At 46.6% G+C, this 13,126-nt stretch overlaps 1 long non-coding RNA gene across 1 annotated transcript; it reads left to right on the top strand.

Moving 5' to 3' along the window:
* The first annotated feature begins 479 nt into the window (after positions 1-479).
* LOC123488346 lies at positions 480-2,160 on the top strand. The gene is made up of 4 exons (XR_006660029.1): positions 480-531; positions 650-727; positions 1,357-1,473; positions 2,074-2,160. It is a non-coding gene; the product is annotated as an uncharacterized LOC123488346 (long non-coding RNA).
* Positions 2,161-13,126: the final 10,966 nt, after the last annotated feature.

Genomic DNA, 13,126 nt, shown 5'->3' with positions numbered 1-13,126 from the left:
GTGACTTCGCGGGGGACACTGGATGAGAAGCTCAGATGTAAGGAGAGATGACCCCTTCACATCAGGCAGTGCACTTTGACATTTCAGTGACAGGACCTGACTATTTGTGATTGTGTTGTTATGAACAGAACAAAAAGATTGACATGCTCACAGAAGAATACAAATAAGAGATTGTTAAGTATTGTAGTGCACTAAATTCAATGGTGTTGCTTACGGTGTGGGCCCTGGGTTTGGATCACCTTTAGAAATATTTGGGAGAAATGGTTCTGCCACTCAAAACCCTCATCCCACTCCCCCAATATAGCCACTCATTTTTAATACATTAGTAAAAAGTCAAGACTACATACATTCATCCATCCCCATCTACCTGTACACAATCCCAAAACAACTTTATTTACAGTCAGTACTGGGCCTTCACAATCTGTTTTTTTTGATGTCTTTAGGGGCTTTCAAATTGTATGATCTTGATAACGATGGCTCGTCACACGAGATGAGATGTTAAACATCGTAGATGCCATATATCTGATGGTGGTAAGTTATACAATATCAAAATGTTCCAGTGTCAAAAAGGCTAATGGTAGAATTCACATACAGTATTTTACATTGACCTGAAATATTGCAAGATAATGTATTTGCCTTTGTGTTCCAGGGGAACACTGTAGAGTTACCAGAAGAAGAGAATACACCTGAGAAGAGAGTGGACCGTATTTTTTCCATGATGGACAAGGTATATCTCTATTCCACAAATAAAACACTGTAGTAACCCAAAACCACCACCATGGGTTAAGATATAATTATGTCAGTGGCAGTACTATTGTAATGGGCTGACTAGCAACTCCACAGAAAAATACCATGTGTATTGTGTTCCTACTGTGTCCCTGTGCTGTAGTGCAGTGAGACGGGCTGTGTAGAGTTTAGACCTCGTAGCCGTAGCCATCCCAGCATCACTAACAATTCCCGCAGTCTATAAACACCACATATACCCCCCTCCACCACCACAGCCCAGTGCTAATGCCCACTCAGGCCCTCCTCGTCCTTGGCTCAGTGAAAGATGAGATGGAGCTTGCTTGGGCGTGTTTTCAGTTCCATACCCAGTGCCAGGATCAGCCGATAGGACTGGCTGCAGAGCACAGCCGCAGTGCTCAGTCATTTGTATGGGTGGAGGGAAGTCAGCTGACCATTCAAGTGCACTGAACTAGATCAGCCAAGCCGTGAAGAAAAGGCCCTGGTATATTAATCATGATTTGTTTGAGAAACACTTTTGCCCCCTGCTGGTAAAATAGAGTAAAAGCGGCCTGATCTGCGATAGAGATGCTGTTCCGTTGTACTGTATCTTCTCCTGTGTTCTTATTCCAGAATGCTGATGGCAAGTTGACCCTGCAGGAGTTTCAGGAGGGTTCCAAGGCAGACCCCTCCATTGTGCAGGCACTGTCACTATACGATGGGCTTGTATAGGGCTTAAAGTGTTTAAAGGTGAGTGGAGCAGTGATCATGCAGCATTGAATGAAATACCACAGTGGTGGAAATGTCATAAGGTTGTACATACTGTATCATATAATCAAAATCATGTTTTATAATAAGATAAACTAAGAATTGTGTGGTCAATTGATCTGTTTGAGGATGACAACGTCTGTTATTGAGAATACTACCGTTTACGAAGGACAGTATAGTATAGACGTCAGAGAGACTCACCATGGTCTGAAAACAATGCAGAGCAGCCATTGTCAGACCACAGTTTGTCCTTATGCATTATTCAAGTGCCCTCTGCTGATTGCTGGCAATCAAAAGCCATGCAGTGCTCAGAGAGGAGAGAGGGCAGTTAGCTGGTCTCTCCTCCCCTCTGTCAAATGTATTCCACAGCCCATTATTGCCAATTGCAGCTGACGTCCTGCTCAACATGTGATAGAGTGTGTTTGAGCTCAATATAGACACATACATGGGACAGCTTGGGTTTAAAGTAGCACTGCATGTACTTGTTAGTTCAGTGTCCCTTATGTCAATAGGATCTTGCACTGTTTGTGTCCATGTCTGATTTCATTGCCACATTGAACTCAATGGCGATTATTATTACAGATTCCCAGATTCCCATCACACCTGCTATGAGAAAAAAGCATCTACAAGCATCAACATCCCTCCATGCACCATCCAGAAGGAGACATGGAGTGAGGGAGAAGGGCAAGGACTTGTGTAATACTGTCGTCAATTGCACATATTCATCTGCACTCTAAGCATTGAAAACAACTCTGAGCCTTCTGATATAAAAAATGTTTAAATAAAAAAGGACAAGAGGGGAATATACACTGAACATATACATACAAGCAAGGAAGTTGTTTTTCCCTGTGGACTATACTGGAGGATACCCCTTGAGGTGTGTGTGAACTGTGAACGGCACTCAACAGATTCATAGTGGTGTGCTGTCACATGGCTACCTGAAAGACTACAGCGGGGAGACATCAGCAGGCACTGATTGTTTTTGAGAGTGTTGAGGGAGATCAACTTATTTATAAACCCATGTATATAGGATATATTATAAATAGCCTTGTTATTATGTGTTGCTTTGCTGCATTTGTTGGAGTGCTGTTCAATCACATGAAATTAAGCTTAAGCTTTTTTAAAATCAGTTTTAATCAATGGAATGCTTTTTTACATCCTGCTTCCTGCACAAACCGCTTCCTTCGTTTTCTTTTATCATTTTATTTGGGGAGAATGTGGTCGGGGAGGGGCTTTCATTTGTAAGGCTTAATTTATTATGTTTGTATTATGTGCCTCCTATTGTGTTGGATGTATGTTCCGTTTCCCATCAGCACTACATCCTGAATGAAATGATCAAGCAACCAACACAGTGTAATTCCTCACAGTTGACATATCTCAATTGAGGCTCATTATTTCCTTTGAGGGCGTCTTACTCCACCCTGTGTATACATAAGGCTTCAGCTATTCTTGTTGTAAAAGCTTTTTGCAGGCTTTCTGTTTGAGTCTGTCCTCTTTGTGTCTGTCCTGTGTGTTCAACAGAAGCCATAAATCCCAGCATGTGATGATGCCTTTCGTCTTCAGTCTCGGTCATTTCAGTCTGAACATTAGGTATTTGTCAGCTTCACTGATTTAGCCTTATTCAAGTGATAAAGATAATTTACCCCTGTGCCGTCATTTACATTTAACAACACAGAGCACCGAGTAAAATGCATTTTAAAGCTGCAATATGTAACTTTTTGAGCACCCGACAAATTCACATAGATATTTGAGTTATAGATCTGTCTAAGAAGCGGTAGATCTGTTCTATGTGCGCTATTTCTATGCTTCCCGTTCGTACTTGCTTGTTTTGTCACATAAACTGAAATTAGGCGAACTATGAGAATTTTTGCAACAAGGAAATGGCGGGGCGATTTCTGCATAGTGGACCTTTTAAGTGGCTGCCTTTACATTTTGTGTGATTGAAATTCTGTTTTTGTAACTTCAACTTCAAAACTCTCTAAACTCAATTTGTTTCCTAAATGGTGTCTTTTACTAAAAAATTGTAAAAATAAAGAAAAACCCTTGAATTAATAGGTTTGTCCAAACCTTTGACTGGTAGTGATATATACACTATCAATCAAAGGTTTGGACACATCTACTAATTCCAGGGTTTTTCTTTGCTTTCAATATTTTGTACATTGTAGAATAATAGTAAGTAAAGACATCAAAACTACAAAATAACACATATGGAATCATGTAGTAACCAAAATAGTGTTAAACAAATAAATTAAAATTATGATTTCAGATTCTTCAAAGTAGCCACCCTTTGCCCTTTATGACAGCTTTGCATTCTCTCAACCAGCTTCATGAGGTAGTCACCTGGAATGCATTTCAATTAACATGTGTGACTTGTTAAAAGTTAATTTGTGGAATTTCCTTATTAATGTGTTTGAGCCAATCAGTTGTGTTGCGACAAGGTAGGGGTGATATACAGAAGATAGTCCTATTTGGTAAAAGACCAAGTCCATATTCTGGCAAGAACAGCTCAAATAAGCGAAGAGAAACGACAGTCCATCATTACTTTAAGACATGAAGGTCAGTTAATAAGGAACATTTCAAGAACTTTGAACGCTTTCTTCAAGTGCAGTCGCAAAAAACCATCAAGCGCTATGATGAAACTCGCTTTCATGAGGTCCGCCACAGGAGGAAGACCCAGGGTTACCTCTGCTGCAGAGGATAAGTTCATTAGAGTTACCAGCCTCAGAAATGGGCAATTAACTGCACCTCAGATTGCACCTCACAGAATTCAAGTAACAGACACATCTCAGCATCAACTGTTCAGAGGAGACTACCTGAATCAGGCCTTCATGGTCGAATTGCTGCAAAGAAACCACTCCTAAAGGACACCAATAATAAGAAGAGACTTGCTTGGGCCAAGAAACACAAACAATGGACATTAGACCCGTGGAAATCTGTCCTTTGGTCTGATGAGTCCAGATTTAAGATTTTTGGTTCCAGCCGCCGTGTCTTTGAGACGCAGAGTAGGTGAACGGATGATCTCCGCATGTGTGGTTCCCACCGTGAAGCATGGAGGTGGAGGTGTGATGGTGTGGGGGTGCTTTGCTGGTGACACTGTCTGTGATTTATTTAGAATTCAAGGCATACTTAACTAGCTTGGCTACCACAGCATTCTGCAGCGATACGCCATCCCATCTGGTTTGCGCTTAGTGGGACTATAATTTGTTTTTCAACAGGACAATGACCCAAAACACACCTCCAGGCTGTGGAAGGGCTATTTGACCGAGGAGAGTGATGGAGATTTGTTTAACACTTTTTTGGTTATTACATGATTCCATATGTTGTATTTCATAGTTTTGATGTCTTTACTACTATTCTGCAAAGTAGAAAATAGTACAAATAAAGAAAAACCCTTGAATGACTAGGTGTGTCCAAACTTTTGACTGGTACTGTATATATATTTCGGTTACTTCGGTAACTTCCTACAATTCTACACATTTTGCCATGTGGCAAAGATAAACATTTTCAGTTTTATAACTAATCTCATGCTATTCTACACATTTTGCAATGAGGCTGCGAGAATTAGGCACTTTAAAGCTAATTTCCTGCAATTCTACACATATTGCCATGGGGCAGAGAGGAAAATATGCAGTTTTACACAGTAGCTAATCTCATACTATTCTACACATTTTGGAATGAGGCTGAAAGAATTTATAATTTTTAAGGCCAATTTCCTGCTATTCTACACATTTTGCCATGCTGCTGAGAGAAAAGATTGCAGTTTTACAGCTAATTTCCTGTAATTCTAAAAAAAACATTTACGTGGCTTATGATGTGTTCATATCTGACCTGGGGAGGGGGGAGTGACCATAGAGATCCTATTACTAGAGGGGCTATGTCATAAACCTTCAGATTTCCAGAATGTGGTGACAATGGGCGGCAGGTACCTTAGTGGTTAAGAGCGTTGTGCCAGTAACCGAAAGGTCGCTGGTTCTAATCCCCGAGCCGACTAGGTGAAAAATCTGTCGATGTGCCCTTGAGCAAGGCACTTAACCCTAATTGCTCCTGTAAGTCGCTCTGGATAAGAGTGTCTGCTAAATAATGTAAATGTAAATGTACAATGGCAGCCATATTGGTCAGGGAGAAATCCAAACCAGTCTAATTGGAATCAATGGCAAAAGAGGCATACTCTTGATTTTACTTATGCAGGAAAATAAAACAAAGGCATGTGATGTATCAGAAATTGTGTCATTGAATTATTGTTAACCTACAATATTGTCAAATAATCCTGAATACAGTTTATACAGGTTTTATACACATTTTCTGTATATATAGCCTCTAAAATATATGTAAACAGACCATAGATGTCTAAATGTTTTGTTTTCTTGGAAAGCTGAGAGTGCTATCATATGATACAATATCAGTGCTTGTTGCATTTACAACTTGTCTAAATCCTATAATCTACTGATTTCAGCCAGTGTATGTCTGTGGATTGACTGCATTGTTTGAATGGAATGTTGGCATATTAATTTGTAAAATTAATGGAATCATTCCTCTGGATGGCTAGCAAGCTAACAAACGTTTGTGCAGATAAATTCTTCAAATTCAACATTTTACACAATATCTTATCACAGGACTGACAAACCGTGTCACAGTTCCCTCAGCCAGAACCCAAAAGCAGACCAGGACAAGGAGAGTTGAACGAAGGTGAGGGTTTATTAGATACGACAAAAGGTGCAGAATAATCCAGGGACAGAGCGGCGACGTGGTTGAGTAGTTGGGGGTGCAGTACTGGGTCCAGTGATGGCTCGCGGCAGCCGACCATCAGGCAGAGGTGGGGTGAAGGTTCGGGACGTGTGACTGCAGGTGGAACAAAAACGGAGGTAAGAACACAAAAACTCAACAAAGTACAAAATAACAAAACTCACGCTAGAACACTCTAAACTGATACACAGAACACCTACTGTTCATGGCTAACGATCCGGCAGGAACTGGATGTTTGGCCAGAACCTAAAAAGGGGTGATGATGAGGGCCAGGTGTGCAGATTGCTGACGGGGATGCAGGTGCGAAAAACAAGAGAGCTCCCCGAGCGTTCCCGAACCCTCGGGAAACTGGAGACTACGAACAGGAAAACTAGTCACCAGACAGGACCCGACTCAGACTGCCGGGATCGTTACAGTACCCCCTCCGACGAACGCCACCGGGCGGACCTCCCGGGAGCGCCAGGATGGAGGCGGTAGAAATCCCTGATGAGGTCAGCATCTAGGACCTGTCGCCGCGGAATCCAACTCCTCTCTTCAGGACCATACCCCTCCCAGTCCACGAGATACTGGAAACCCCGGCCCCGCCGTCTGGAATCCATGATGCGACGCACCGTGTAGGCAGGACCACCTCCGATCATCCGAGGAGGAGGAGGAGGAGGCGGAGGAGGCAACAGAGGACTGAGGAAGACAGGCTTGAGGCAGGAGACATGAAAGGTGGGATGGACTCTGAGCGTCCCTCGGTAGTTTGAGTCGAACTGCCACCGGATTGATCACCTTCTCCACCACAAACGGACCAATGAACTTCCGGTAACAACTTCCTAGACTCAGTCCGTAACGGAAGATCCCGTGTGGCCAACCAAACCCTATCTCCGATGGTATAGGTGGGAGCGGGGATCCGGTGACGATTCGCCTGGAGCTGATACCGATCCGAACCCTCTAAGGAGTGCCTTTCTGGCCCGATGCCAGGTCCGGTGGCAACGACGAATATGAGCCTGAACAGAAGGCACTGATAGCTCCTTCTCCTGAGAAGGGAACAGGGGAGGTTGGTAGCCATACAGGCACTGGAAGGGAGACATCCCAGTGGCAGATGTAGGGAGAGTATTGTGGGCATACTCAACCCAAGGCAACTGAGAGGCCCAGGAGGTGGGGTTGGAAGAGACCAGACAGCGTAGCGTGGATTCCATCTTCTGGTTGGCTCTCTCCGCCTGACCATTGGATTGGGGGTGAAAACCAGATGTGAGACTGACTGTAGCTCCAATGGCCAAACAGAAGGACTTCCAGACAGCAGAGGTAAACTGAGGGCCACGGTCGGAAACGATATCACTGGGCAACCCGTGGACCCTGAAAACCTCCCCTAACCAGGATCTCGGGACGTCTCCGAGGCAGAGGGAAGCTTGGCAATAGGCACAAAGTGGGCGAACTTGCTGAATCTGTCCACGATAGTCAGAACGACCGTGTTCCCCTCAGAAGCGGGCAACCCCGTGACGAAGTCAAGGGCCAGATGCGACCGTGGACGCGGGGAATAGGAAGGGGGGTGAAGTAGTCCAGAGCTGGGCCGATTGGTACTCTTATTCTGCGCACACACTGGACAGGCAGCAACAAAACCCCGAGTATCCTCGGCCATGGCAGGCCACCAAAACGTCTGCGAAGAAACGCCATAGTCCGAGCCACGCCGGGGTGACAAGCCATCTTGCTGGCGTGGGACCATTTGAGACAGCAGGACGAACCGACTCAGGCACAAACAACCCGACCGGGTGGACCGTTACCGGGACCGGGCTGAGTCCGAAGGGGCCGCCAGCACCTCCTCCTCAATCTTCCACATCACTGCTCCCACGACGCAGTTCCGGGGAGAATAGTCTCGGTCTTGGACCCACTCTCCTCCGTCTTGGAGAACATCCGGGACAAGGCGTCCGCCTTGCCGTTCTTAGATCCAGGTCGGAACGCCAGGGCAAACTTGAATCGTCCGAAAAACAACGCCCACCTGGCCTGACGGGAGTTGAGACGTTTAGCCGATTGCACGTAAGCAAGATTCTCGTGGTCAGTCCAGACAATAAACGGTTGTTCCGCCCCCTCCAACCAGTGGCGCCACTCCTCCAAGGCAAGTTTCACCGCGAGAAGCTCCCGGTTACCCACATCGTAATTCCTCTCTGCAGGCGAAAGGCGACGAGAGTAGTAGGCGCAGGGATGGAGTTTACTGTCCGTGGAGCATCGCTGCGACAGGATGGCGCCAACTCCCACATCAGACGCGTCCCACTTCAACGACGAACTGACGGGCCGTGTCCGGTTGAGAGAGAATCGGTGCGTTGGTGAATCGCCTCTTCAAATCCAGAAACGCTCGATCCGCCTCCGGATTCCACTTGAAGGTCCTGATACTGGAAGTCAAGGCAGTTAATGGAGCGGCCACACGGCTGTAATCCCGGATGAATCTGCGGGTAGAAATTCGCAAACCCAAAAATCTCTGGAGTTGCAATCTCGTACCGGGCTGGACCCATTCCAGAACCGCTCTAACCTTCTCCCTGATCCATCCTAATCTCACCCCTGGAGATGATGTACCCGAGAAAGGATGTAGTGTGGGCGTGAAACTCGCACTTCTCGGCCTTCACGAACAGGCGATTCTCCAACAATCGCTGCAGAACCTGCCGGACATGCTGGACGTGGGTCGGAAGGTTCCTTCGAGAAGATCAGAATGTCATCCAGGTAAACAAACACGAAGAGACCGATCATATCTCTCAGGACGCTGCGTTCACCATACTCTGGAATACCGCTGGAGCATTGGTCAGTCCAAACGGCATCACCTGATACTCGGGGACCCATCGGTGTATTGAAACCCGTCAACCACTCGTCCCCCCTCTCTGATCCGGACCAGGTGATACGCATTGCGTAGGTCTAGCTTGGTGAACACCGTAGCACCCTGTAAGGAGTCGAAGGCAGAACTCATCAAAGGCAGGGGATACTTGTTCTTGACCGTGATGTCATTCAACCCCCGATAATCAATACACGGTCGAAGAGAGCCATCCTTCTTTCCCACAAAGAAGAATCCTGCCCCCAGGGGTGATGACGAGGGACGAACGAGACCAGCAGCTAGGGACTCCTTGATGTAGGTCTCTCAACGCCTCACGTTCAGGTCGGGAGATACTGTATAACCTTCCCTTTGGGGTAGACAGCTCCAGGAACCAGGTTGATGGCACAATCATATGGTGGGTGGGGGAGGAAGTGACAGAGCCTTCTGCTTACTGAAAACTTCCCCCCAAATCGTGATATGTCTCGGGAACCAGGGACAAATCTGGGGGGTTTAGCCTCAATCACCTGACTGGGAACCGAATGGGGGCAGGCAGTCTTGAGACAGTTAGCATGACAATCAAGGCTCCAACTCGTTACCTTGCCCGTCACCCAATCGAACGTGGGATTGTGTTCCTTCAGCCAGGGGTATCCAAGGACCAGAGGAACATGGGAAGACGGCAGAATGAAAATGAAATCATCTCAGAATGATTCCCCGACAACCGCATCTTAACGGTTCAGTCCTCATCGTGATACGCGCAGACTACTGCCGTTCAGAGTGGTCGCCTTCAATGGCTTCCGGCAATTGCTCCTTGGAAAGCCCCCAGCTGTTCCACCAACTCGGCATCAAGAAAGCTTCCATCGGCACCTGAATCGATAAAGCGTTAAGCGCTAAGCTCTGATTCCTGTTCACAAGGGTAGCCGGGAAGCGGGTCTGACAGAGGTACTGAGAGGTTGAAACTGGCTCGCTAAAAAGTCCTCCCAACTTTAGCGAGCCGGGCAGTTTGACGACCGCCGGGAACAAGTGGAGAGGTAATGTCCCGAGCGACCACAGTAGAGGCAGCAGTTGGTCTTACGTCTATGTTGACGCCTCCTTGGTTAACCCGTGCCGCCCCACTTGCATGGGTTCAGAATCGAGAGAGGGTCCCTCCACTAATCCTTAGTGGTGGAGAATGATCGACGTGTTCTGGTCCACCACCCGACCCGACTGGGAACTGAGAAGCTGATCGATTGGACGGACCCCATTGCTTCTCCCTCCTTCGCTCTCGGACTCGATTATCCACCCGAATAGACAAGGCTACCAAGCTGTCCAGGTCACTAGGCTCGGATAGGAGATCAACTCATCCTTGAGCTGCTCCGACAGGCCCTGGTAAAAGGCCGCTGCAAAGACTCTCGTTCCACCCACTCTCCACAGCCAACGTCTTGAACTCGATCACGAGTCGGCCACGCTGCGAGTTCCTTGGTGAAGAGAAAACAGACGCCTAGCTGCGCCTCCCTCGGACGGAATGGTCGAAGAGCTTCCTCATCTCGGCCGGTGAACCCCTGGTATGAAGCCATGCAGGGATCCTGTCGTTCCCAAACGGCTGAAGCCCACTCCAGCGCCCGACCACGCAGCAACTCAATCAAAAAGGCTATCCTAGCCTTGTCAGTGGCATAAGAGTAGGGCTGTAGATCGAACACTAATCCACACTGCATAGGAAGGAACGGCATCTTCCCAGCTCCCCTCATATTTATCCAGCGCCGGAACCTTGGGCTCACGGAGGGACACAACTTCAGAAGCGGCAGGCGAGATGGGTGAAACCGGTAGTGAGTCCTCCACCGGACACTGGCGTTGGTTCTGACCTCCGTCAGGCCGGTAGAAAGGTTCCGAACTGACAACGCGATCTCCTGTAGTACCATGCTATGATGGCCCAACATCTTCTCCTGCTGGGTAATGGCATGGCGAACAGAGTCCAGGTCCGCTGGGTTCATATTTGGCCGGATCGTTCTGTCACAGTTCCCTCAGCCAGAACCCAAAAGCAGACCAGGACAAGGAGAGTTGAACGAAGGTGAGGGTTTATTAGATACGACAAAAGGTGCAGAATAATCCAGGGACAGAGCGGGCGGCGTGGTTGAGTAGTTGGGGGGTGCAGTACTGGGTCCAGTGATGGCTCGGGCAGCCGCCGACCATCAGGCAGAGGTGGGGTGAAGGTTCGGACGTGTGACTGCAGGTGGAACAAAAACGGAGGTAAGAACACAAAAAACTCAACAAAGTACAAAATAACAAAACTCACGCTAGAACACTCTAAACTGATACACAGAACACCTACTGTTCATGGCTAACGCATCCGGCAGGAACTGGATGTTTGGCCAGAACCTAAAAAGGGTGATGATGAGGGCCAGGTGTGCAGATTGCTGACGGGATGCAGGTGCGGAAAACAAGAGAGCTCCCCGGAGCGTTCCCGAACCCTCGGGAAACTGGAGACTACGAACAGGAAAACTAGTCACCAGACAGGACCCGACTCAGACTGCCGGGATCGTTACAAACCGTGGTTGACCAACTCCCTGTTTATATTATTAGATATTTTTTAATGTATTTTTGGGAGAATGCAGGGTGCGTGGTATGCCAGCTGAATATATACACTGCTGTTATAATAAATCCCAAGCCATTTCGACAATGATGAGTCGTGAAAACAATTATTCTCCACTGTAAAACTGCTTAAAAGTTGAGCACAATTGCATCTCTAAGGTTAACCGGATCCAGTCATGAGTACCCGGCCAGGAGAATGTGGATGGGGTTGGGGCTGGAAGTCATAGCCGGGTCAAGTTACACAAAAAAAAGGGCTTGTTCCTACTCAGGACCTTTTAACACCCATCCCTGCCCCCGTTCGGAGCGCTCAGCATACACTACCATTTCTCGAGGGGAGCTGCTTTCTTCAGTCCATCCAAACTTTTGTGCATGGATGTTACTCGGGACGAAATAACGTGCCACACCATCTGGTCTAGATCTGCATGGAGACTATTTCAGTTGAGGCACAACATTTTCCAAATATTTTTGTTTTGTTGTTTTTTGGCAATAATTCGATTTCTATAGATACGTTTTTGGGGGATACAGCCAAAACTTTATTTTTTATGTGTTAGTGTTTTAACTGGTCTGTTACATTTCTGAAATCAAACACAGATGCAGTAAATTGAGAATGACCGGTATTATGTTGAAGTGCCTTGTCTTGGCGCTCTTTATTTGCGGGCACAAAGTCCTGACCGACCTGGGAGTTGAGGGTGGCCAGGAACACTTTGATTCCATGGACAGTGACAGCGCTTCAACCCCTGGCATTTGTGTTCGATGTTACTGGCTCAATGTGCGACGACCTCAAACAGGTGATAGAGGGCGCCTCTCGGATCCTGGAAAAGACCCTCAACCGGGAGGACCAGACCCATCAAAAACTTTGTCCTCGTCCCCATTTCATGACCCAGGTAAAAAAAAATGAAGAAAAGTTGCAGAACCCCTAATTATTTATTACAAGAGTAAGACATTTAGCATTTTTGAAAAAGACAAATGACAATAGGCCTACATTATTTACATTAAACAATTGACATTAAACAATAAGGCCTCAATCAGATCAAACATAAAAGTAACTGTCCTGTGTTTCCAGATTTCTATGAAATATGACATAATTAATTACAATATGAGTGATGGGCCAGCTCAACCTCCTCAGGAGGATGACATCATCCTCTATGAGGAAATAGCAAGCATTTTTAAAACTTCTGTTTGAGGTACAAATTTAAGGTGTTTTTTTTTTTACTGTTTTATTTTTCTTCAATTTATGCTTTGGCCACAAATACAAGTATAGAATGAGTCCCCAAGCATCCCTCTTCCACTCAACCTCAATGGGAAAGCTGGAGCTTGATAAATGAGAGTGCCCTAATGGGGGAGGCTGTCTGCTTGTGTGTAATTACCCCAATCACCCCCATCCACCCCTCCGGAAAGCCTACCAGCCCCAGTAACCAACCCTGGGGGGAAGGGCTGGAGTTTGGGAAGGGGATGGCGTGCTCAGCTAGCTACACTAACGTCACACATTCTATCTGTGTTTAATGTAGTGTGCCCTTGGGGACATTGTAAGCCTCCTGAGATTGC

This window comes from Coregonus clupeaformis, unplaced genomic scaffold (genome assembly GCF_020615455.1).
Source record: "Coregonus clupeaformis isolate EN_2021a unplaced genomic scaffold, ASM2061545v1 scaf2197, whole genome shotgun sequence".
NCBI lineage: Eukaryota > Metazoa > Chordata > Actinopteri > Salmoniformes > Salmonidae > Coregonus > Coregonus clupeaformis.
Note: the sequence above shows the minus strand (reverse complement) of the source record. Positions and strands in the feature narration are given on the sequence as shown.